Raw genomic sequence first — 27,319 nt, 5'->3', positions numbered from 1 at the left:
TCCAATGAACAAGAAAAGTATCTGCAGAAAAAAAAAGAAAGAAATTGCTTTTGGATTTTTTTGCAGTTATTATATTGCTTCAACTCTTTCTTTACTATTTTTTTAATTTCAAAATCTATAAATATTAAGATGCAGAGTGTAACAGTTTTATTTTTGTACTATAATTTTAAATTTTTGAAAAAATGTCTTTGTGATTTTGTTTTTAAAAGAAACAGCTACTAATAGCTATGTAACTATGTCAAATATTTTCACTGTACACTTTAACTATTATTTTTGCATAATACTTTGAAGTAATTTAAATCAAACCTGTAGTTTTTTTTAGTTATAAAAATATTGAGAATATTTATTTAGAACATTTTTTTAAAAAAATTTCAGTTATGGTTAAAATGTAATGAGCAGTTAGTTTTTTTTTATTTTGATTTATTATTGATTAATGTTGATTTTAAAGTATTAAGAGTACCATGTTTCTAGAAAAAACAACTATTTCAATAATTTTGGCTATTTTTTTATAGCTGATATATATTGTAAATCATCATGTGTATAATAAAAGTATTGTGCATGATTTAATATCTAATAAAATTTACCCACTGACAAAAAAGAACTTGCCACAGGTTTTTGACAGTTTATAATGCTTATTAATTATGATAATGCTTTATATCACAACGGGAAATAAATATATCTTATATATCTTAACTAAAATATTTATTGAAAGTAAATTAGTTTGAAATTTATTCTTTTCCTCTTAAATAATTTTTCTCTTTTATATAACCATAGCTTGACACTTTTCCTTAGGCCTTCATAAATGTGCTCTTCAAATTACTTTCACTGACTAGTGTAGTTATTGTTAATGCTATTATCTTTACTTACTGCAAATTAAATTTTTATTACTCCTTTTATTATCCTAGTAATCTAATTTTAAGGACCTTTTGCTTTAAATAAGTTGCTTAATAATACAGTCAAAGTTTAATTAGGCCTTAGTTTTGCTGAAATTGAAACATTCGTTTATTTTGTTTTAGCTGATGCAGCAGAAGAAAAAGATATGAAACTCCTAAGAATGAGTTTGTGAAAATATCTGAAGAAGATGCTCTATATTCAAAAAAGTAATATTGATTAAAATTGCATTGCTTGCATAATGACCGTATTTTATCATTATTCATTTAAATTAGAAAATTTATGAATCATATTTTTATTCATGAATTGATTGTCATTTTTTCAGTCGAAATTTTCAGTCTTGAATTAGATGGATACTTATTATTTTGAAACTAAGATTTTTCCTTTTCTAATTGTTACAATTGCTGTAAATATTTTGGGTTCTTCTTTATTTATTAATAAGCATGCTATAGCTGAATAATTAAGGAAGAGTTGAGCCAGTCCCACTTTTACTTGAAGAAACTGTTGATGTCAGAATAACAGGGCTGATTGTGCTCCGGAAAAAATCCGGATTTCCGGAATTTTCGCTAACAGTGATCCCGAAGTTTCCGGAGATCGAAGGTTCAGATGTTTCAAAAAATCATTGATCACAGAAGTTTCCGGAAATCAAATTTTCAAAGGTGGAACTTAAAAACACAGTTTATTTTATTTGTTTGTAAGGGAGAGCCAGAGAGATACTTTATAAGCTTATATTCATGATTAATATTCATTTTTTTATCAATAAATAGTTGTTATAATCATAAACTCAAGAAAGAAAGACATATTTGTAAATTTTGATTACTTCTCCAGGTCACTATAGGTATGTGTAAAATTTTAAATATATTTTAAATAAACTAAGAAATATTAAGAGAAAGGAAAAAAAAACTTTGTTTAAATTTTTTTAAATTTAAAATGCGCTTTTTTTTAATTATTATTATTCAAGAAATTTTCCGGAATTTTAACTTGGGCTCACAATCACCCCTGCTAAGGCCTGATCAGGTGCTAGCAATTAAAATAAACCCTTTTATTTCACTTTCTATTTTTTTCAGTCTTTGCTCGAAAAAGCCACCAATACAATGAAGTGAAATCGTGGTATTTTTCAGTAAACTTGTTTTGTTCTGAAATTTATTCCCCTGTGCCATTTTTACTTGCAACTTTCTTTTTTCCTGTTTGGAAATTGAACATAGAAAAAAAATTTATTGTTGTGGAGTTGCATTGATTATGTGATTGAATTTTCAATTGTTACATTTCTAATAGGATTATTGGGAAGTTTTTAAATTTATTTGAAATTGTTCCTTAAAGAATTGTGCATTTATCTTAAGACCTGACTTTCAAATAAAATCCTAGATTGGTGCTTGAGGTTTTTGTTTCTTTCTTGTTTTTGGTTTCTTTTATTTCTTTTAAAAGTAAATTATCATTTTGTAATATTGCTGTTTTTGTGGTTGTGTGTTTAATTTTTTTAAATAAATATTTAATGCCTTTTGTTCAAGGTTAAGAGGATGAGATATACCGCAGAATGATTAAAGAAATTGTAGCAACAGGCTTGTAGGGAGAATACATCAATCCAGAGTTTTTAGGAAAAGTTTAATCTGATACAATGTATTTAAAATATAAGGTTTCAGTATTACACTTAAATTATTCCGCAGGAAGGCAAAAAGCCGTTAAATTTTTCACATATTGCTATGGAATAAAAAATAAAATATGTAAATTGATGCTCTTGAGTTATTTGCAAATAACAGAATTTCTATTTTAAATGGGTAATAATTTTTAAATCCTCCAATCAATTTTAAAATCACTTAATTTAAGGTTTTGTAAAACAATTTATCTATGAAAGAAACTAGTTAAATTGACTTCTCTCTAATTGTTAAATGAATTATGTAAAAAAAAATTATAAATTTTTTTGTCCTACCAAAAATGTTATTTACAAACATAATTCAAACTTCTGTATTTTAGGAAGGTTGTTTGTAATTTCTTTATATTTTGTAAGTCTTTTATTGTTTCTGAATGAAGATAGTTGTTTTGAAACTATAAAATAAATAGTTTATGATGATAGATATGTTTATGAGAATGAAGTGTTTGCATCTTTAAACTTATTAATAAAGTAAAACAAGTTTCTTAAGGATTATGTTTGCTAACAAAAAGCAGTATTGCCATTTTGTTTAACTAACATATTCAGCTTTTAGTACCTACCACAGGTATTATATACAGTCGTTTAAGTTATGAGTTTCAGTTCTGTTGCTGTTATTTTATATCCATTTCTTTTACTTGAAATGAAGTTGGTATCATTTCCTTAGTACTAAATTTACATTTATTTTTACCAATTCTTATAAGATAAACATGAAAATATACCAAGCAAAAGCTCTGATTTTTTTTTAAAATAAAGAGTGGGGTAAAAACACTTTGTTTCTTTTATTTATTTTTTTAAAAATAACTATTAATTTATATCATAATTTATAAACAGAATTGTGAGTAACATGGTTTTACCACAATTTAAATTGTTAGTTGCATTTGATTCACTATCTTTTCTTAACCATTAGTGTTGAATTATTGTTTTAGGATTTTGAAATATAATCTTATTTGTGGTTCATGAGCATTGGAAAGTAGATGAAAGAGTTTTTTTGTCCTAAGTAATTACAAACTCTTTTGACTATTTCTGTTAAAAGAATGACATTGAATGTTTGAAAAACATATTGATACTAGCTAAATTAGAATAAAACATTTAAAAGCACACCAAAGGCTTAAAGCATTGATTTATTTTTACAATCTAAAAGTACCAATATAATAAATATATTATATTGCACCCATGTTCATAAATTACTGATTAAAAAGAAGGATACTGTTTTACTGGTTTGCAAATATTTTGCTTCTTCTACAGTCATATATTTTGTAAGTAGATATGACATAGCATGGTTGCTATTATGAATTTGTTCAGCTTTTTTTCTTAATGGATAAAATTATTTTTCAAAGGTATTTTTGTAGTTCTTAAAACTTAATGAGAACAATATTTGATTATCACTATATTAATAAAAGAATTATTTGTTCAGAACAATAAGTGAATATTTATATTTCATTTCAGTGTTTTATTTTCCGAAAGTTTTTCTTTCAATTTAACTTTTAATTTTTTTAAGAGATATTTAAGTCATATGTTCCGAAAAGTCAAAAGTTCATCAATCAAAGTTTTTTTTTTGTTGTTTCTTCTAAATATTCTTTCATATTTGCTGTTTATGGTTATGGTTTGATTTGTTTAGGTAATGTTCTCTGGCATAATTTAGAACCTCTAACTCAAAACTTTTAATAATAATAAAACATTCCTTATTTTATTAAAAAAAATATGCATCACAAAAAAGTTTCTGTTTTATTATAAATTTAAATTTATGTCAAGGTGTTGGTCTTAGTTGTAAAATTTGCAAATCCGTGTTATTAATTCTCAGTTCACAAAATATTTTAAGAGTAGAAGAAAGCATTCTACTTTTAGTAGGATATTAATATATCTTCAAACCTTTATACATTTTTGCTTTAGAATCTGTTTTTTCAAATCAAGTCTATAATTTGTTGGCATTTCTTTCTTTTAAAGAATGAAGGTGCTGACAGTAACTTATTAAGAATATGATGTTCTGACTTAGGGTTGCACAACCTGTGGCCTCTAACTGTTGATGTGTAGTCTGTTCCCCTCCCCCAAATTTCATGGTGTTCTGAATATCTGAATTTGTAAAAGAATTTCCACTCACAGTCATGTTTTATTAAAATATAACATGTTTTAATCATGTTCTTTAAAAATTATGGTGTTCTTTCAAAAAATTAAAGAAAAAACATCATTTCTAGAGTGAATTATCTTTTAAACTTCTGTGATTTCAGAATTTTTTTTATTATTTTTATTTTGTCAATTTAAAATTCTAGTTGAATCAAGCCAGTCATTGGCGAATTTTTTTTAAATCCGAAATTAGAATGGAAAAATCAGGAGTATTTCTTTCCTTTCCAATGAACAGGCAAAGTATCTTTAGATTATAATTCTGTAGAAAAAAAAATTATTTGCTTTTGCATTTTTTTCAGCTATTTTATTGTTTCAACTATTTTTTTATGTTTCTTAAATTTAAAATCTGCAAATATGAAGATGCAGAGTATAACTGTTTTGGTTATACCTATCATTTAAATTAATGTTATTAATTTGTTAATGTTATTAATTTTATTGCTTTTTAAATTTATTGTTCTGTTTTTGTCAGGAGAAAATAGTAACTTCCTTAAGTCATGAAAAGTTCTTGGAATTAGTCATGAATTTGAAAATCTAAAATGTAGCAGATACCTTGCAGTTAATATTTTCAGAAAGTAATCACAACATTTATTTTTGTTTAAAGCAAACCTATACCATTGCCTGTATTTTGCTCATTTGAGATTGTGCATTACAAGCATTGTAAAAAGGTTTACAATAAAAGGTGTAATATGTGAACATTTTAATGGGGCATTTTAAAAGAAGAAAATACAAAAATTGAAGAGATGCTAAAGTTAAATTTCGGATATTGATGAATAAGCAATAGAAAAAGCTATATTAAGCATTTACAAATCTTGTTTTTACAAAGACTATACAGGACCTTTCAGATGAAACTTTATACAAGATTCTTTTCTACAGTGATGTAATTTTTTTTCGTTTACCATAATGTAGATGTTTTTCAGTTAAAATTTAAACATCAAGTCAATCAAATAATTTTTTTGCTATTATCATTATTTTACTGTTATATTATTTTAAACATAATGCGAATAAAAATTTAGGTACTTGTCTCAAATTTCAGCCAAATAATTTAATTTTAAAGTAATAAACACAATTCTGATAATATAAATATTGTTTATTGTCAGTGCTAAAAGGAAATTGCTTCTAATATCATATCCTTTCATTTTGATGCAATTAAACGAATGCAAAACATTTTGTAACAAATCTATTATTGCAATGAATAGTGACCTTTATCATCGTACGTAAGAGAAGAAAACAAATGCAAGGAACAAATTAATAAAGGAGGAAAATATCAAAACGAAATTTTGAGAAAAATGAATCTTAGAGCACATTATTATTAGTACAAAAGTCTTGTCATTTATTAAATATAAAAGAAAATTCTTGTTTTGTATCACACTAAAGATAAAAATCCATAAATTCTTGATAAATTAAAAGTAACCAAATTTTAAATACATTCAACAGTTTCATAAGGAGGAACCTAAGTACTATGAAATTTTTTCAGCATAATATGTTTCATCAATGCTCATGTATCTACCAACCCACTTTTTCTATTATTCTAAAGATTTATTGCAAAGTTGCAGAATAAATACTTGACCTTATTTCTTTCTGAATTTTTAAATTCTTATTTGAGTTAATAATAAATAAGAATTAAAAAAAATCCTGATTAACATTACAGCTATTTTGCGAAACAACTATTTAATTTGAAAACTAATCATACTAAGAAATAAACCTCATCTAATTATAAAAGCAATATGTTCTTACCATTATCTTTTACATCTCTATAATCTTTTGGTAAAACACAATTAAAAAAAAATATTTGTTATTAAATATGTTTTTAAATGCTTACAATTTTTTTATTACTTTTGTTGTTAAGAAAATTTTTTTCTTTTAATTAAAAAAATTCTTGTCTCTTTAATATATCTTTCCATAAATTTACCACCATTTAGAGTTTATTCTTTCAATTGGAATTCTTTGTTTATATTTTTAGCTTTCTATTTGTTAGATTCTAAGATCTTAAACAATTAGGAAGATTAAATTTAATTTAGAAACCTTAGATATTCTTAGTTTGAAATCTGAAATTACTTGTGGGGTAAGTTTTTCTCTTTGCATGATGTCTTTGAAACATTCATTTTAAATTCAAGTAGTGCTCACATTATAATTTGTTTTTGTAATTTTTTTGTACCATTTCATTAGTTTTTAAAGCAAAGGAAAGAACACTAAAGTTGCAAAAAGGATCACAGGTTTGCTTGAAAATATGATTACTATGATTTGAGGCATTGAATAATTTCTTTTTAACTAAATTTTTCAAGCTAGATAAATGATATTTGTTTACATTTTAGTCAGTTTTAAAAGGTTAATTGCTTTAATCATTTCTTTAAATTTTAAGATAAATGCACTAGTGTTCAAAAATAAGAGAATTTTCATATTTGGTAGCCTATCTCCATTATAACAGACCAGATTTTAATACACTATTAAGTTGATATCTGGCTGGAAAATTGATTCAACAAATATCCCCTCTTTTTAAAGTTTAAACTAGGTAAGCTTGATGGCTGCCCAAGTTCCATTAAAATGAAATCGCCACCCGATTACATTCTGTAAAGGTTAACATTGAACTTTAAGGCATCAAATTCCTGGTTCTTTTCTTATATAATTATGAATTATTCAAACCAGGCACTCGCTATCTACCTACAAACTAAAAAAAATCAACTGCTATAGCAGAGGAAGTTTGATAATCTTGGCAGGCATTATACTAAGTAATTATAAATCTTTCTGTGTTCTTTAGAGAGGCAAATTACCTAGTGTGCAGCATATGAGTAAAATCTAAAACTCTATGATTGCTTTGATCAACAATAGACACTCACTTAGAGCTGTTTGCTCTCACAATTTTCTCGAAATTGAAGTTATACGCCAGATGAATTGGCCACTCAGATCTTGGAATTGGCCATTCGAGCACATAAAAGCAGTCTAATAAAATCGCTCAGCAAATTCCTCGACATTTGTCCAGATACTGGAAGATTGCGGCTTCTTTGAATGCAGAACCACTTTAGTAATGCTTTTTCAGCATCCTTGGGATCTGCTTTTCTCAACTTTTTTCTGCCATTTAATTCTTTTTCATGAGCAGAAATTGTTAATTGCCTATTTTTCCATATGTTACAAAGTGTAGATTTGGATAGTTTATATTCCCTGCAAATATCAGCTTGATTACATCCTGATTATGCCCATTTTATAATCAATGAAGAACATTTTACGTTTACTGTTCGCCATAGTTAAATTTGAGACGCTTGTTTGCAAGCTTTTTTTAACTGAACTGAGAGCAAAATGGAGTTGAAATGAGGGCCTTATCAACACATATTAGTGTCCAACCCTTTGACCAATAATGAATAATTACTCTTTCCCTCTGACAGAAAATGCATATTGATCCCACTGACACCTTACAGGTGCATCATCTGCCTGGGTAGGAAACATCTACTTGATTTGTTTAGGGATGGGAAAGTAAGATAAAGGAAGCAAACAAGAAAAAAATGCTTACCGCTACCTTCCCCTCAACAGATAGCTTTAAAAATCGGTATATGTATTTATTTTGAAGTAGAAATTTTAAAATTATTACAAAAAAGTGAAGAAAAAAATCAGTCGAAGACAGAAAAAGTTCATTTTATCCAACTTAATCACTTTTTTGGTTCACTATATCCACAAAAAATAACATTATACGGGTATAGCAGGGCACGGAGCCGAATATTTCATTCACTATATCCGGGAGTTCACTATAGCGGGGTTTGACTGTATTATATCAACTTATCCAAAACGAATTTCATTAAAATTTACCAGTTCACTAAGTTCCAGAGATTAATAACCAAATCTGTAAAGTTCTCCAAATTTTTAACAGCGTAGATTTTGACTTTGTCATGATTGCAGCTGAATCTGGCATTTCTTTTAAATAAGCAATTTTTTTTAATGTATTTTATCTGGTTTCTAATGAATGCACAAAGCTAATGCAATAATAACTTTTGATCTAATGATTGAATTTTCACGCAGAAGACAGAGTTAAAAATAGCACATTTTTTCAGTGCCAGAATGTAAGGTACATTTTTCGATAATAACAAACTCTTTTGAAACTTTTGTTTCCAACTGATTGGTTTAAAATCATATTCAAATTAAAGTAAACTTTTTATTTAATTAATTCATTTATTAATTATTTAAGATTTAATCTGTAGTCTTCTTTGCGTTCGAAAGTTTTTTTCATGTAATTAGCAAAAGAAATAGTATTAAGGAAGAAATATTCCCCCAAAATTTGTGAAACCTTTAAATAATTAAAATAATTTTTTCTTTTACAGTTTAAAGACGTTTTGAAAATTGAAGGAGATATTCATCATGTTCGACTGGCAGTAAAAGTCAAGTGCGTACTACTCATATATTTTATTTTAATCTGTGCAAAATTTCTTAATTTTATTAATTGAAGATGCTTTCTAATTGTCTAACTATTCTCTTGAAAAGCAGACATACCATATTTCTGTCCTTGTACTGGAAACTGTAACTTCAAGGTGTGCTTTTTTAAAATATGTTGATTTTGTTTATTAAGAATAAAATTATCCACAGAGGCGAATAAGAAATTCAGAAACAGTAGGCTGACAAGGATATAAACATTTAAAATTCATCTTTAAATATCTGATGGGAAAAAAAATGAAATTCTTGTTTTTAACTACTGGATCACTGAGGAGTTTTGTGCAGGGGAGAAAATTTCTAATTTTTTCCATTTCTCTAGTGATTTAAAACAGAAGACATACTAATTGAAAATAAATTAAGCTATAAATCTACCACAGTACAGTAGGGAACCGATTATCCGGAACGATCGGGACCATCGCTATTCCGGATAACTGATTTTTCCGGTTTTCTGAATAGCTACAAAAAGCCGTTTTTTTTATTGTTAAACCCAACTAAAAAAAATAATATTTGGAAATAATCTTAAAAAGAAGAAAAAACGAAGTAATACACTAATGATTATTTCCAAAATGATAGTAAGTTAAACATCTTTCCAAAAAGAAAGAAAAATCCTAAAATCTTATGAGGAAAAAAAAAAAAAAATTTAAAAATGGGGGGAAAATTTATCGAATTTCGTTCCGGTTTTTTGATTTTCCGGTTTTCTGATTTCCGGATAACGGGTTCTGTACTGTATTAATTTTTACCATCTTGGATAATATGAGATTAAGATAAACTTAATAAATGTGTGAAATGGAAATTAGTGAGTTTCAAAACTAATTAATTTAGTTATTAATTAATTTTATGAGCCAAAACTAGTATGTTGGTTTAAAATTAAAATAATACCTATTTTATCTAATTGTTACAAATTTTATTTTATAAATTTTTTTTTTAACTACACGCTTTGAAAATGTTTATTTTTTGTAAAATAAAAATAATAAGTATCCTTTTTTTTAAAAATTATTTTATTCCACATTTTCCATTATTAGTAAAAAATAATTTCATTTTAATTTTTGATTTTATCCAGGGTTGGCAGGTTTTTGACATGTGACAGTTTAATCCATGGTTTAAACCATCACATCAAAAACTTTACTGTCAAAATCCTATATTCATATGTGAAATTTAATTAATGCATAAAATTTATATATTTTTATAAAGGATAGTGTTTCTAAATGTGTTCTAGAAAAAATAAATTTTAAATTTTGAAGAAACACTTATATTTTAAATAGTAGCCAAAATCTTGTACTTTTGAAAACTCACATCTTTTGTAATATTATGTATTCATTTTCATGTGTTATTGAAAATCTGCCGTGATATTATTAAGAAATTTATTTATAACCAAATTTAGTATAGATTATACTAAAAATTAGACATTTTTAGAGATAAACATTAGCAGTTTTGTACATTAGACATCTTTTAAAGAAAAATCTTTTAAACAGGTTGGGCACATGCAACATTCACAATCAGGGAATTTTTGTCTATTTTTTGCTCTTCTAAAGTAAACTGGGGGGAGGGGGATTAGTGAACTGCTTTCAACATACTTTGTTTGGTGGTGGAAAAATGTTCAAAACTAGTTATGTGCTACCATATGCTGCAAGGAGCAAATGAACTAGACTATTGAATTTTGAATTAAATTTCTACTTCCATCATTTTCATTTTGATTATTTAGTGTGATGCATGTTCTAATTTTTAAAATCATTATATTAATAGGCTAGCAATATTTTGTCTCGCTAAAAACTCCCAAACTACGCAACAGAATTAAACAAATAAGGTGTCGTTTTAAAGGTATTGTTATGTAGATGTGCAATAAGGTCTTAAATTATGAAAATTTCCTTTAATTAATTAATAAAATTAATAATTTAGTTTCAACCAATGAGAATTCAGCAAATCATTTTTCGGGTGGTTCGCATAAGCATTGTTTCCGTAAGCATCGTTTGATTTAAAGCATTTCTGAATTAATAGATTGATAAATAAAAATAAGAGTGGATAAAAAAAAACGGAACTGAATTTCTTAAAAAAAGAATTCAATATCTTTAGTTCCTTTGATAAATTTTTAGTTTCATGATAAATTTTTTGTTTCGTTACAATCGAATGGCAATGGCATCGTGCGAATATTCAAACCAAAACAAACGTGCGAATATTCAAACCAAAACAAACTTTCTACAAACAATTATTTTGATTCGAGATTTAAAACGATATCTTAGTTATTTAGTTCTATTTTTATTTATTTAGTGCCTGCTGCCTAAATAAAATGCCTGCTATCAGGCGTCGAAATATCTCTGGCAGACGTCAAAGAAATGAATGGCGGAATTCTAAACGGGAAAGCATTTCTCGCCGAAGGGAATCGCCACCTTTACAAATTCGAGATTTTTACAAACCTGCATTGACTGTTCATGACGATTGTGACCCCTTTACTATTGGATCTATGACTTTTATTTGTAACTTTTGTCATGCTAAGCATTTTATGTTAGAGAAGACAGGAAGTAGCAATGAATATGGTATTTGCTGTCAGAAAGGCAAGGTTGATCTTCCTTTATTGTCGCATTCACAATATTTTGAGAATTTGATTACTGGTGTAACATCTTTAGACCATACTGCAAAGAAACGATCCCAAAATTATTTGGACAATATTCGCTCCTATAATTCTGCATTTGCCATGATAAGTTCTGAGACACACTTAGATGAAAGTGTAACCGGTGGAATGTTTCATTTTAAAATCCATGACACATTTTGCCATCGTGTTGGTTCACTTATACCAAGTGAAGGTTGTCAGCCAAAGTACGCTCAGAATTACTTTCATGATGTAGATAGAGCAGTTGAACACAGAATGCGTGAACAAGCTAATGTCAAATGTGATGCGAACATTATGATTGAAATAGCTGTATATCTGAACAGAGTGAATTCATATGTCCAATCTTTTCAAACAATGGGTGATCTCTGTTCTGGTCGCGCAGGAATAGTTGAGAGCTGTGTGAAATCCTGGCCATTTTGGTCTCAAATCATAAAAATGACGCTAACTCAAAACATGCGAGCCTTGCCAAGTGAACGTGAATTTATTAAATTTCTTAAGGAAATTGGCAATGGTACCCCTGATGATCTTATTGAGATACCAAACTTTCTGATCAGCTCTGCTTCTATCATTGATGAAATTTACGGTAATATTCCGGAAATTGTTCAAACTCCTGAGATAACAAATCGAGCAATATTGGCTCCGAAGAATGAAGATTGCGAGGAGATTAATCACCAAGTTTTAAGAATGATGCCAGGTGAAGAAAGAACTTACATCAGTTGTGACTCAGTGGTTACTGACAACGAACATGAACAGACTTGTAGCGGCTTACTATATTTAAAGTAATAATATTCTTTAAAAACTGCAAATAACAAGAGACAACTTTTTGTAATCAAATCTTTATTTTTCCCAGTTAAATCGCTCACTTGAGTGTTTACATATTACGGGGAATCCCCGTCTGAAGTGTAAGTAGAAGTTGTTTCGGAAGCGTTTCTTGTTTTTATCTATAGGTGTCACTACCACAGTGTGACGAGGTTAAAAACCCGACATCACTACCACAATGTGACGAGGTTACCAACCTGACATCACTAACACAATGTGACGAGGTTACCAACCCGACATCACTCCCCTACCAGTAACGAAGTTACGTTACTTTGAAAACATGGTAGGAGTAGAATACATATTAATACTCTTATTTTTATATACAAATTATGTAAATAAAGATGGAAAGCATAAAGAACTGAACATAAATTTTAAGTAAATATTTCAATAAGAGTCAGTAAAGTCTTTAAATCGAACAGGAAGTCTAACTCGTCTTCCACAACGTGTTCTTTTCTCAGGTTGTTGTTCTACTTGTTTTTCTTTACTTGGCACTGGAACGGATGCAAGATCATTTTCTGAAGTTGGAGGCAAAGTTTCATCAGGTTGCAACACATACGCAGGTTTTAGTCTATCTATGGAGACATTAACTTGCTTGTTTTTAATTGAAATTAGAAAGTATTTTGCGTTTCTTTGTAATACCAAAAAGGGTCCTTCATATGGGGGTTCAAGTGGTTTTTTTACTTTGTCGATCCGGAGGAACACATGCGAACAAGTATGCAAATCTTTCGGGATGAAGATTTTTTGTTTACATTTTAATTTGGATTGATAGGGCTCCAAGAGTGCCATCTGATTTCGAAGATTATTAACAAAATTATCATTAGATATTGGCAATTCAGATTCTTCAAAAAATTCGCCAGGTAACTTAATAGTTTTACCATAAGCCATTTCAGCTATTGTATACTTACAGTCATCGTGCATTGCAGCTCGCAAACCCATTAGAATTGTTGGCAATGTTTCTGTCCAGCGGAGAGAGTTATGACACCTTATAGCTGTTTTTAATGTGCGGTGTAAGCGCTCAATTTTTCCGTTACTTTGAGGATGGTAAGAAGTTGTATGGTTTATCTTTACACCACATAATGAAGCCAAATTTCGAAATAGTTCTGAAATGAACTGAGTTCCTTTGTCAGTAATAACGCGAGAAGGAACACCAAATCGAGTAATCCAATTTTCATAGAATCCTCTTGCGATACTTTCAGCAGTGATATTTGATAGCGGTACCACTTCCATCCAAGAGGTAAACCTATCAATACACGTCAAACAGTAGGTATATCCGTTAGAAGGTGAATAAGGGCCAATTAAGTCAATGTGCACTACACTAAATCTTTCATCCGGTGCTTGAAATTGTGCATATTCAGATTTTGTATGTTTTGTGATTTTATTTTTCTGACAGTCAATGCATGTTTGAGCCCACTGTCTAACATCTTTTTTTATTTCTGGCCAAATGAATCTTTTAGTCATTTCTTTTACGGTACTGCGGATTCCAGGGTGAGCTAATCCATGAATTGCACTAAACATTCTCATCCGAAAGTTTTTAGGTATAAATGGTCTAATATCTGAAGTAGAAATTTCGCAATATAAGAGTTTTCCTGATGGTAGCTGGTGTTGTTTAAATTTTAATGATTTGGAATGTAATTTTAACTGTTGCAGTTCATCATCATTAATTTGTGCATCTGCTAGCTGGTCAAAATCAATAACAGGTGAATCGATGTCTTCTATTCTAGAAAGCCTGTCTGCAACCACATTGTTTTGACCACTTATATGGCATAGGTCAGTAGAGAACTGTGAAATATATTGCAAATGTCTTAGCTGTCTTGGAGAGGCTTTATTATTCTTTTGTTTAAATGCGTATATTAAAGGTTTGTGGTCGGTATATATTTTAAAATCACGACCTTCAAGTAAGTGTCTGAAATGTTTAATAGATAAGTATATACCCAAAAGTTCGCGGTCGTAGACGCTGTAATTTTTCTGGGCACCATTAAGCTTTTTTGAAAAAAATGCAATAGGTTTCCAACCATTTGGTTCTTCTTGCTGAATTACTGATCCAATAGCCCAATCAGAAGCATCTGTGAGAAGTGCCAGAGGGTAATCCGAATTGGGATAGGCCATTAACGCTACTTGAGCAATATCTTGTTTACATTTTTCAAAACTTTCTTTGGTTGCATCAGTCCACGGTACTTTGCGTCGATCCTTTTTTGTAGATCCCTTCAAAAGTTCATGCAGAGGAACTTGAGTTTTTGCGGCATTCTTTATGTAATTTCGATAGAAATTAACCATTCCTAAGAAGGAACGAAGTTCATGTATAGTTTCAGGCAAGGGATACTCTACAATAGCTTTAACTTTTTCAGGTAGAGGTTTTGACCCCTCAGCAGATATCTGATAACCTAAAAAGTCTATCTCAGGTACTCCCAAAATTGATTTACTAATATTAATTCGAAGACCATATTTGTCTAAACGTTGAAAAACTGTTTCAAAATGTGAACGATGTTCTTCCTCGCAAGAAGAAGCGATCAACACATCATCCAAATATGGAAACACAAAGTCTAAGCCATAAAAAACTTCGTTGATAAATCTTTGAAAAGTTGCTGGGGCGTTTTTTAGTCCAAAACTCATTACATTAAATTGGTAAAGTCCAAAAGGTGTGATGATGGCAGTTTTTTCTTTATCTTCGTCCGCTACAGGAATATGGAAATAAGCCTTAAAAAGGTCAATTTTAGAGAATATAGTTTTATGACTTAAAATATGTTGAAAATCTTGGATTCGAGGTATGGGATAACGATCAGGTACAGTTAAATCATTTAGCCTTCTATAATCGCCACACGGGCGGAAGGAACAGTCTTTTTTTGTTACTATATGTAATGGACTTGCCCATTCTGAACTAGAGGGACTAATGATGTTATTGTCCAGCATATATTTGAATTCTCTCTTTGCTATTTCCAACCGTTTAGGGTCTAATTGTCTAGCTTTACAATTTACAGGTTGTCCTTTAGTTACTATATGATGTTTCACATTATGTTTTACGGTAGAAATAAGAATATTCGGTTTTGTTATACTGGGATACATCGAAAACACGTCATTATATTTATTCAAGCTGTTTGTTGTATTTACACTTTCATTTATAGAGATGGATGCAATGTTACCATATACTGCAAGGTTCGTTACACCATCAATTAACCTTCCATGCTTTATATCAATCAATAAATTGAACTTGTTTAAGAAATCTGCTCCCAATATAGCTTTACTTATTTTTGCGACAACAAATGGGAATTGAAAATCACGGCGCAAACCAAGGTCAAGAATCAAAATTTCTGTACCAAAAGTATCGATTTCGGTATTATTTGCTGCATATAATTTATAGTCACTAATAAGTTTGTGTTTGGAAGTATAGGGAATAAGGCTTACGTCAGCTCCACTGTCAACCAGAAAACGTAAACCCGTTTTTTTGTCCGTGACAAATAAGCGGAATCTACGGCAATTTTCTTTATTTTCAGCAGCAGAGCTTGCCGATAATTCTACTGCTGATTTTGGTTTTCCGATTGATTGTTTTTCCATGCACAAGGGCCTTTGCATTTATCAGGAAAGCATTTTTCACGATACCGAAAATGGTAATAGCAGTATTTGCCACCTGGATTATAACGTTTGCGAGACTTACTGCGATCAGAAGAAGATCGATACATATTTCTTGATGGAGAACGAGAGTTCCGAGTGACACTCAATTTTTCCAGTTTATTATCCAAAGCTGCAATTTGTTGTCTTAATTCAGTAATAGCATCTGCTCCTGGAGATACGATACTACTTGCGCTGTATAGTTCTTGTTTTGGTTGCATTTCAACAATACGATCGGCCATTAGTGCCAGTTTTTCAATGTCTTCATCGCTAACAATTAATATATTGCGTACAGAATCCGGCATTTTTTGTAGAAATAGGGTTTTAAGTACTTTATCTGAAATACCATCAGTAGCAAGATTTCGCATTTTTTGCAAAAGCTGACTAGGTTTTATGTCTCCTAAATCAATGCCTGTAAGCAGTCTTTGTAGACGCTTATTTTCACTCTCTTTAAAAGTGTTCAGAAGACGTTCTTTGGCAGCAGTATATTTCGATTTGCTTTCGTCACTTATAATGTCCCACAAACTTTCAACAAATTTTGGTTCTAATTGGGAAACTAAATAATTAAATTTCGTTTCCTCGGCAGTTATTCCACAAATCGAAAACTGTGCTTCAACTTGGTAAAACCATATTTCGGGTTTTTCCGCCCAAAACGGGGGTATTTTAACACTTACTCGTGCTATTTCATCTTTGGTTGCCGATAGTTCAGAGTCCGTCATTTTCGTTAATAATTCCGGGTCACCAGAATGTAGCGGCTTACTATATTTAAAGTAATAATATTCTTTAAAAACTGCAAATAACAAGAGACAACTTTTTGTAATCAAATCTTTATTTTTCCCAGTTAAATCGCTCACTTGAGTGTTTACATATTACGGGGAATCCCCGTCTGAAGTGTAAGTAGAAGTTGTTTCGGAAGCGTTTCTTGTTTTTATCTATAGGTGTCACTACCACAGTGTGACGAGGTTAAAAACCCGACATCACTACCACAATGTGACGAGGTTACCAACCTGACATCACTAACACAATGTGACGAGGTTACCAACCCGACAGACTCTCTATCCCACTGAATTTTTAAATAGCCTTTCAGTGAGTGGCTTACCTCCTCACAAACTCACATTGAAAGAAAATGCCATTGTTTTACTGATACGTAACCTTAAAACTTCAAAGGCACTTATTAATGGTACGAGAATGTCAAAAAAGGTTGCACCGGAACTGTTTAGATTGCGAAATTTTAACAGGTGCTTCATCTGGACAGCGAATTTTGATTCCAAGAATAAATTTGAGAAGCTCTGGAACACTACTACCATTTATTTTAAACAGAATTCAATTTCCGGTGATTCTTGCTTTTGCTATGACAATAAACAAGTCACAAGGACAATCAATTAATAAGGTTGGTATTTACTTACCGCAACCAGTTTTTGCACATGGACAGTTGTATGTGGCTGCCAGTCGAGCCCGATCATTTGATGGCTTAAAGTTTTTTATTGCTGATACAGATGAGCAAGGACATTTAAAAAATGATCAGAGAGTCTTTACAAAAAATATAGTTTTTAAAGAACTTTTGTGAACAAAACTATTTTGTTTTATGTTTAATACCCATCGGAAGTAGGCAAGGGGACCTTCCAGAATCAAAACTCCCCATGAGAAATGAGATATGGCGACCTCCTCGCGGTATTTCTCGGGTAATGCTAACAGCCATACATTTAAATTTAACAATTAGGTATAACACATTTTATTCAAAATGGACTCAAATCATTAAAATGATACTCACCCAAAACACTTGAGCCTTGCCAAGTGAACATAAATTTACTGAATTTCTTCACAAAATTGACAATGATACCTCTGGTCATCTTAAAGCCATCATTGATGAAATTTACCGTTATATTCCAGAAATTGCTCAAACTTCTGATAACAAATCGAGCAATATTGCCTCCGATGAATGAAGATTACGAAGAAATCAAATCCAAACTTTTAAAAGATTGATGCCCGATGAAGAGAGAGACTATACATCAGTTATGATTTGGTGCTTACAGACAATGATCACGAGCAAACGCTTTATCCCTCTGAATTTTTAAATAGTCTTTCTGTGAGTGACTTACCTCCTCACAAACTCACATTGAAAGAAAACGCCATTGTGTCGAAAATTTTCATCGGAACAGTTTGGTTTGCGTAGTTTTAACTGGTGTTACGTGTGGACAACAAATTTTGATACAAAGAATACATTTCAAAAGTTCAGGGACACTACTGCCATTTATTTTTGACATAATTCAATTTCCGGCGATTCTATTTTTCGCAATGACAATAAACAAATCCTCATAAAAATGACGCTTACCCAAAACATGCGAACCTTGCAAAGTTAATGGGATTGTATTAAATTTCTAAATAAAATTGGCAATGGTACATTTGGTGATCTTATTGAGATATATTCTCTGCTACAGCTCCAAATTTCTCAGCTACATGAAGAAAAGATAATCAAATTGTGAAGGGGGGGGGGCAGAGAAGTGTATAAATTTCATTAAGTAATTGATTTCAATATCTGGCATTTTTATTTTAAAATTTAAATTTGTTAAAATGTCTTTATAAGATTGCGAAGCAATATGCAATGGAACTGCGAAGCAGTTCTGGGGGTTGGCGAGCGTAGCGAGCAGGGGGCGGAGCCCCCTAGTTATGTATTAGATTAGGATAATTAAAAAATTTCCATTATAATTTGTTTAAATATTTCATGGATCAGTGACTGTAATGTTCTTCTGTTTAGTTTGACTTTTGTGATTGGTTGTTAGTTTTTCAGAAAAATCAGTAATTCTGAATTTTAAATCTTCAATTTTTTTAAATTCATAGTTAACATAAGACAATACAAATTTAAGTGCTTTCTATTAAATACACAGAGTAGTTAGTGTCGATTTACAGTATATTCAGCCTATTCATTTACTATGCTGAAAATTTAGCTTATCCAAATACTTGTAAATTTCATTTTGCTGAATACTATATAGTTTTGTTGAATATCTAAATATTCAGCTGTTGAATAATTACTTCTTGCTTTCAAGATATACATTATTTGTATTCTTAATACAAGTGGAGAAAAAAAAATTAAGAGATAAAAATTGTTTTAAAATGATAAGTGTAATAATTATAAATAAATATAATAAACAATATGAATTATATTTATCATTATTCATAAATATAACTACTTTTAAATTCAAATTAACATACAGGATAATAAGGATATTCGGTCTAAAATTAAGAATTTTTTTTATATACTTGTATCAAGTTTGTATTTATACAACATAACTTGTAAGCTCCTTATAAATATAAATATTAGTTATATGTTCCTTATATGTCAAAAATGCATGGTAATAAACTTTTAATTTTCTTAAATATCAAAAAAAAAAAATTTTTTTTTTCTTCAAAATATAAATATTTAAACAATTTTTGTGCAAAATTTTTCTGCACATGCATTTGAATATAAATTTCTGAGATTTTAAATCTGTTATTTTACCTTAAATTTAATTAAAAAATATTTTAAAACCTGCTGATTACCTATAGTATAATTAAATTTCAATGTAATGCATGGCAACTGTTGGTAGTTTTGAAGTTTATATATTTTCTTGGCAAACTTCAGTTTTTGACGGGTTTTTGACAGTTTAAACCGGTATTATACCCTCATCATGTCAAAAACCACTTTTTGACATCAAAAACCCAACCCTGATTTTATCATATAAAAAAAAACTGTATACCAGGCAATATTTGAAATTTTGGAATTTTTTTAATATTAACACTTTTTCTTTGATAAAGTTGCTTTTAATTTATAAAAATTGTATGAAACATTTAAAGAAATTTATTATTTCTTAATTTCAGACACTTGCAGAAAATAATCTCTGTTGAATGGTAAAAATTATTACTTCTCAAAACAAAAGCAAATCATTCCTTAGTAATCCAGCTAAAAAAACTAAGTACCTTGTCTCAATCTTAATTTTATATAAATTAATTTATATAAAATTATATTCCTCTAAATTCTTTTTTTATTAAAAATAACCACTTTTACTTTATATTGTAAAAAGTTTTTGGCATGCAGTAATTTTTTAGTAAACTCAAAAATATTAAATATCGTAAAGTGACAAAAAATAAGAAAATGACAATGAGAGGAAAACCATTGGCAAATCCTAGTCCCGGTAATGACTGGTTCAAAGCTGTTCACATTACTGGTTTAAGATATTTTTAGTGATAGACAAATTATGAATTAGAGTTGCCCTCGAGCTAAGCTTAAGAGTTTTTTGTGGATTCCTTTCTATATAACACAAATTTCATTTAAAATGTCTTCTATGAAGGCATATTTGTACCTATGTTTGGTCCAGGAGTTAACTTGTCTTCTGGCAATTGTTCAATTTTTCAAGGTATAGTTAATTTATGATATATAAGGAAATCTTGGTTAAGTGGACACTCTTGGGACAAAATTGTCCAAAGGGAAAAAATTGTCTGCTTACAAGGGTTCTCCATTTATAGGAAGGGTACATTAATAACTCCATAAATTGTTTTTAGAATCACAATTGTTGAGAATGTTTTTAGAATAACTCCATAAATTGTTCTTAGAACAATGACATAGAAATAATTATATAAACTTATTTGCACATTGATATTTATTTGAACTTTAAAAATTAAAATATTTACAATGCAAAAAGAATAGATGAAGAAATTTGATACTAATTTCTTTTTAAACCTTCATCTGACATATATCCCAGGCTCTAAGTAATCATATTTATATCTGGCTTCGGTTTTCTTGAGCTGATTCCAACCTTCAAAAGTGAGCTTGAGTAAGTCCTTCATGAGAAACCTTGTTCCATCTCCTCTTCTGCCCATGCTTTGCTCTATTGTGACATTAGAAACTAAGAATTTTTCCATCAGTCAGCAAAAGGAAGAAGCCTTTGTGGGGTATGAGTAGGGAAGGATTTAATAGCAGTTCCAGTTGAGGAAACATTAAATTTCTCTTGAAATAGTGTTTTTTTTTTTTTTTTTTTTAATTTTCTTTTAGAATTGTACAAAAAAAGGATATTTAAAAATTATTTTATTTTACTTTATTTATTAATTTTTGCATTTCAAAGATAGAGATTGAGATTTAAGATAGAAATTCAGGTGTACTAATACACACAAAATAGAAATATTATATGGAGATATGCAAACCGTTGTTTTAATTTTGTAAAAGAAGAAATGTCTAAATCTTATGTGTACTGTACATTAGAAACCAGAAAAATAAATCAAGTAATAATACTATATATAAATCCCATATTATAATATTGGTCATTAAATTTCATATTGTATTTACTTACCTTCTGTATGAAATCTAAAGTAGGCGCTATATATAGTTCAATTGAAACACTTGGAATCAAAAGTGTTTGTCAGTGCAAAACAAAACTTCATATCACTCTCATAATTATATTCTATTGGTTAAAATTCATATATTGGAAATAGAGATGAGATAGGCTCAGCCTCTAGTTTGTTTATTGAAAAAAGATTTTGGTTGGGCTTAATAAAAATCAAAAGAATCGTGATCTATTTTTTTTTTTTGTTGTTGGTGCTTTTGCTTTGTGAGTTTAACACTAATTGTCAAATGACTTTTGATCTTTTATACCTTATGTATAGTGCACAAAGTAAAAAGGACCACTCTGAATAGATTTTGATTTAATGATCGGATCTTCACCTTTTGGGACTCAATCCTAATGGTTCAAGGGGGTGACCTAAAATATGCTGATTAATTAATGCAGACGATATTTTAAGTCACACACATAAATGTATTTTCTCTGTATAAACATACTTTTTTTGTTGATGGTTTCGAATTTCAGATCCCCAGAATATAGGATCTAACGGTATTCTGGAAAATATAGTCTCTATAGGCTGGTCAAGAGACCCTTCCTCAGTTTAAACCCCTTAACGTTAATTTTACCTTTTGCCATCAGTCTGAGAACTTTTTAAGCAAATTAAAAAGTTTTTACTTATAATTATAAATTTTTTTTATGAAGGTTCCATGCAAAATAAAACTTTTAGTATACATACATTACTTTTGTATAATAGTAATAATCCAAAAAGTATTGGATTGTAAGGTATTTAAGTTTTTAGATCATTTTTAAAGAATGCAGTTGTAAATTTCTAAATGCAAAATTTTAGCGAAATCGTTTGAATGGTTTCTGAAAAATCTAATTTTGAAAAAGATGTATTTTTTAAATTTAATTTCTCAAGAAATTATTTGACCAATTTTGCTCAAACTTTTTATTTTTCCAGGCAAAAATACAGTCTTCAAAATAATGTTCAAATTGTATACCATGCAATTCAAATTTTTTTACTACTAAGTAAAATAATAAAAAATAGTAAGTAGTCACTAAAAATAATTTTTGCATAGAATTATTTTTGGCAAAATTAAGTTAATAATTAATTATAAGTTAAATTCTTCAATATGCTTAAATTTTTTTCAATATATGGCGAAATACACTAAAAGTTAAATTAACACTTAAAGGATCTAAACTATTGAGACCATATTTCCTAGGCTGCTGCCACTCCTATATTTTAAGTATCAGAAATTCAAATCTTTCAAAAAGTTTATTCAGAGACGGTTCGTTTTTGTGTCTGATTTCGTAATTTTAAATGCCGTCTGCACCAAATCATTAGCAATATTTAATGTCACCCCCCCAAACCCTTAAGTCTATGTTCTTGAACTAATCATTAGATAATAAGTTATTCAAGGTGGTCCATTTATTTTTTTGTGCATTGTACATATTTATCATCTTTGTAATTATTAAAATAAAATTAAGTAGCTTAACAATCCCTGAAACTTTATTTTACAGATATTTAATGGCAATAGAATGAAGATGTTTCACAGTCTGTAGAATTAGGCAGCACTTGTTTTTGTAAGTTTGAAAAGTGAGTTAAAGATGATGTGTATTTGATACCTTTCACTATGACTGAATTGGCATTGATCAAGTTAAAGCAGGGAGATAGTGTAACTGCTAAAGAACTCTTGGAACCAGTTCGGTATGTTGCTTAACATGTTAAATTTATTGTTGTAACTTTCATACCTGTTTGTTCTTCTTATTATTATCTGACTCTAAATAATTTTCTTAATTAAATTTATGTCTATATGCATACATTTATAGATATTTTTTTCAAAATAACGCTAACCCATTATTTTTGTGTGTTATTCAGAATCTCCCAGTGCTTGAAAAATTTCAACATTTTTTCATAATACATGTCTTGCTTAGCATGTTGGATTAAAGAATACATGTCTGAATTAGACTTTTGCATGCACCAACATCTTTTCTTAGCGCCTATTTAAAATATATGAATGTGCCAGTTATTAATATGTTAAAAAAATAACATTATTGTATTTATTTCAGTACAGATCAGAAATATCCAGCATTGTTAACAAGGAATTATTTAACATGAATAGGTATTAAAAGAGGAAAAATCATAATTTAAGCCACTTGGATTTTTTTTTTTAAATGTCACTGATTTAAACAAAAAAATTTTTTTATCTAATATGCAACTAGTTATCATTTTTCAGTAAAATTTAATGCTTCTTAAACCTATTTATCATTTATCTAAAATCTGTATTTATAAGTTTATGTATTTTTGGAAGGTAGGAAAAACCATTTTCAAATTTTTTATGTTCAACGGCAACAAAATACCTTTCTCTTCATGTGTTCTATTTCAGCAGTGCCGGAATTGTTCCTTTTCTTTTGTTGTTATCATACCAGAACTACTTGTCACTACAAATAAAAAAGAAAAAGTGATAGAACTTCTATTTCTTAGTCTTTTATTATTATTAGTTTACATTTCAGAGTTAGAGGGAAAAAAATTTTTAACGAAGTTCACAACAAATATTTTAGTAATTTCATGACATTAATTATGACATCACAATAACATTAATTATACCGATCTTTTCTATGAATATTCTTGAGGATGTTGTTGCAACTCAAATGCTTCCAAATTAATGATGAGCCATATATTTAGCCATCTAATATTGAACAGATAACAGAAGAAAAGCTTACTTATGTCTCTGTGAGAGACTTGCTTTTTTAATTTTGGTGACTGTCCTAGTATACTCAGATGAAAAATAAACTGGAAAATGAAAAAGCCAGGAAGTTAATATTTTTAATTTAAAGTCAATTATTTTTAGAATAAACTAAATACACCTTAATTATTTGATTTGCTTTGAATTATTTGATTTGCTATGAATTTTATTTGATTTGCTAGGAAATATCAGACATATTTTAAACAATATATCCGTTATTTTAGGAACTTTTTTCTCCTTTTAGGTGTTTTTTTAAATTTTTGTAATTTTCTTCAAGAGCTCAATGCAAAAATTTTAAAATTAATTCAAATTATGCTTACATTTTAAGTTTTAAACTCTTATTCGGACAAAATAAATAAGATTTGAAAGATTCATTCAAATATATTAAGTAGAGAAAATTTGGGCGTTATTGAATTAAGCGGTTCACACTTTTTTTTAGCTTTCCTGCTTAAACTTTTGAATTTATATTTCCCAGATTATTCCTAATCCAAAATGTGAGTTTTAGAAATTCAACGAAAAAAAGGATACTTTTATGTCTGATTTCGTAACTTATAGAGCAATTAATACTATTTTATAATCACTAATGTTTCATTTAATGACTCGCAAATTAACCAAAATTTTTATACTTTATTAGCAATTGTAATAATCCGTATAATTATAAGCTTCTTAATTTTTATTATTTTGCTACTTCAAAAAATGATTACTTTTTCAAATAACATTTTCCTTTAGTTTAATTTCCAAGATTGAGTAATATTTATTTCGACATAGTGTTATTTTCGTTTAAAAAAAAAAAAGAAGAAAAAAAAAAAACAGAGCATCATTTTTGTAACCATGTCACATTTGAAAAACTTAAAAATTTAACTGTCTTTCATTAAAGCAGCTAAATTGTCGTTACATTTCTTCATCTGATATAGTAGTGAATGACATAAATATTTAGTAACTATGACTTAAAAGAAAGTAAAAAGATCTTTAATTGAGTTGGATGCAATGTTAAAAATAATAATAAACTTTTTAAATAAAACAAAAACTTGTCTTCATTTCGTTTCATATTCAAAAATTAACTTTTTATTTATCAGAATATTTTTTTTTTAAATTGTGACATAATTTTAATAAAAGGATTTTGGACAAGACAGTTTAAACTCTAGATTAATCCATTCTGTTCTACACCTTGCCTGGGAGTGGTATATAAGAATTTTTTATTAATAATTTTGAAAACACATTGAAAGTTCAAGAAACTGCTTTTTGGATCTTAAATTGAGTTGTTGAATTCCCGATTAAAAGGATTTTTTTTTTTTTTTTTTTAGGTTTTGTTCATGACTTCTCTCCCTATTTCAGCTCACCTTCCCATGAATGTTGAAAAAGAATTTGTTCTTCAGTCTGAACAGTAACCACCTCTGGTCAACCCCATTGACGATAAACTTTCTATTATCTTTTTATCTGATCTTGAAAATTCCCCTAGCCATTCATCTAGTCCAGTGTCAGTGATAGTGGTATTACTATCCCAAGTAGGGGTGAGGGGTCACTGCTTAGACAGGCTTTTGGCTTTGGTAGGGAGGAGAAAGGGAATCTTTTTCTTCAGTCTATTGTATTAGCCCTAGAGAGAAGAGAAGCTATCTTGTTCCAGATGTGCTATTCTTGTTTCCATAGCAGCAGATGGCCTCAGACTTTGTGGGGGGGAGTTATTACCATAGACAAACTATACTTGCCACCTATTTTGTTCCTGGGTGACTATGGCGACTCTTTTAAGCAAAAAAAGTGTCTAAAGTCTTTTTTTTCTTCAAAAATAGTGACTTTTTTAATATTTAGGCGACTATTTCTTCATATATTGTGGCATATAAATATAATAAGCGAATGATTTTTTGGCACTTTTCCCTTTTATTAATTTGTGAAAAAAACGATCTAGTTTTTTGTGTAATTTAAAAAGTGAATGTTCGTATTCACACGTTCGAGAAATTAAATATGGTGATACTTGTATTCATTCAATTTCAAAGCATTGCCGAGCAAAAAGAATAAGTTTCGTCTCTGGTTTCCTCATAATTCAAAACATAACTTGTCACATAAATTCAAAATTCATACAGACAATAAGAAAGTAATTTTAAAATTTTTTACATTGTTTTCCCGAAGTCACAGATTTTTATTTTTTTAATACTCACTTATCCAAATCTGTGCAAAGAATCTATATCTATATTAGCAATATTGTTATAAACTTATATTACTAATATAGATACAGCGTTTTAATTTCTGATAATGATAGGGGAGAGTGGGGTCAGTTGTAACATTTTTTACTTAACTATTTTTACCTAACAAAAAATCCAAAAAATTATTAGTATTAATTGACAGACGAGCAAAGTAGACTATCCTCTACTAGAAAAAAAAGTAAATACATTATTTTAAATGTTATTATATTAGTTTTCAACAATTTTTGACAGTCGTGCACTTGTTACAATTATCCCCACTTACGGGGTCAATTGTAACAGCTCATAAATTCAACTAAAACATAGTTAATTATACATATTATCATAGTTGTGATATATTTTTTTATTGATCAAAATAGTAGTGATATATTAGGAGTAAAAATAATAATGAGCAGAGACCTAAAGGGTTAAACTTTTAACTTTAAGGGGTTAAAAATTTCAATTTATGCTGTGAAAGGTGACAAATAAAATAATGCACATGCAACATAATATAAATGATGTAAGAAACTATCGGTGGTTCTTAAAGAGTTAAGTAATGGTTTGTGAACGTAATATTATTTATTTTCAGCTGTTACAATTGTCCCTTTACTTATTGTTACAATCGTCCCCAAGACGCCATTTCAGCTTCATTTGTTAAAAACAATGCTAGTTTATTAACAAAGCTTATCTTTTTTTTAATGTTAATTAAGGTGTCCACTTACATATTTGGTTAATAATTTTTATTTGTTTAAGCAAAATTACTTTGTTACAATATAATATTCTAATGCCAAAAAAGCACTTACGTTGCGTGAAAATATCTTTTGTGATGTGACTCTTTCAAAATTACATAAAAATGGTTGCTAGCAGGGGTGTGCATGTAGATTTATTAAATACACCTTGTGCGCCACCTAGGAACCAAATCTAGAACCAGACACTCGAAATTTTTGCTCTGTTACAGTCGTACCCTTTTACAATTGACCCCACTCTCC

General features: G+C 29.1%; 1 protein-coding gene across 11 annotated transcripts in view; it reads left to right on the top strand.

The window, feature by feature from the left end:
- LOC147806685 (uncharacterized) overlaps window positions 1-27,319 on the top strand; it is a 60,477-nt gene that overhangs the window by 8,031 nt on the left and 25,127 nt on the right. For 7 of the 11 annotated variants that reach the window (XR_015428500.1, XR_015428499.1, XR_015428501.1 and 4 more), the window contains 3 exons: window positions 1,017-1,100; window positions 8,965-9,026; window positions 22,931-23,117. The gene's annotated coding sequence lies outside the window, so the exon portion shown is untranslated. The other 4 variants (XM_087149330.1, XR_015428504.1, XR_015428503.1 and 1 more) reach the window with 4 other exon arrangements.

This window comes from Parasteatoda tepidariorum, chromosome 8 (genome assembly GCF_982258835.1).
Source record: "Parasteatoda tepidariorum strain Cologne lab strain chromosome 8, Ptep-v5.0, whole genome shotgun sequence".
In the NCBI taxonomy this organism is placed as follows: domain Eukaryota; kingdom Metazoa; phylum Arthropoda; class Arachnida; order Araneae; family Theridiidae; genus Parasteatoda; species Parasteatoda tepidariorum.
Note: the sequence above shows the minus strand (reverse complement) of the source record. Positions and strands in the feature narration are given on the sequence as shown.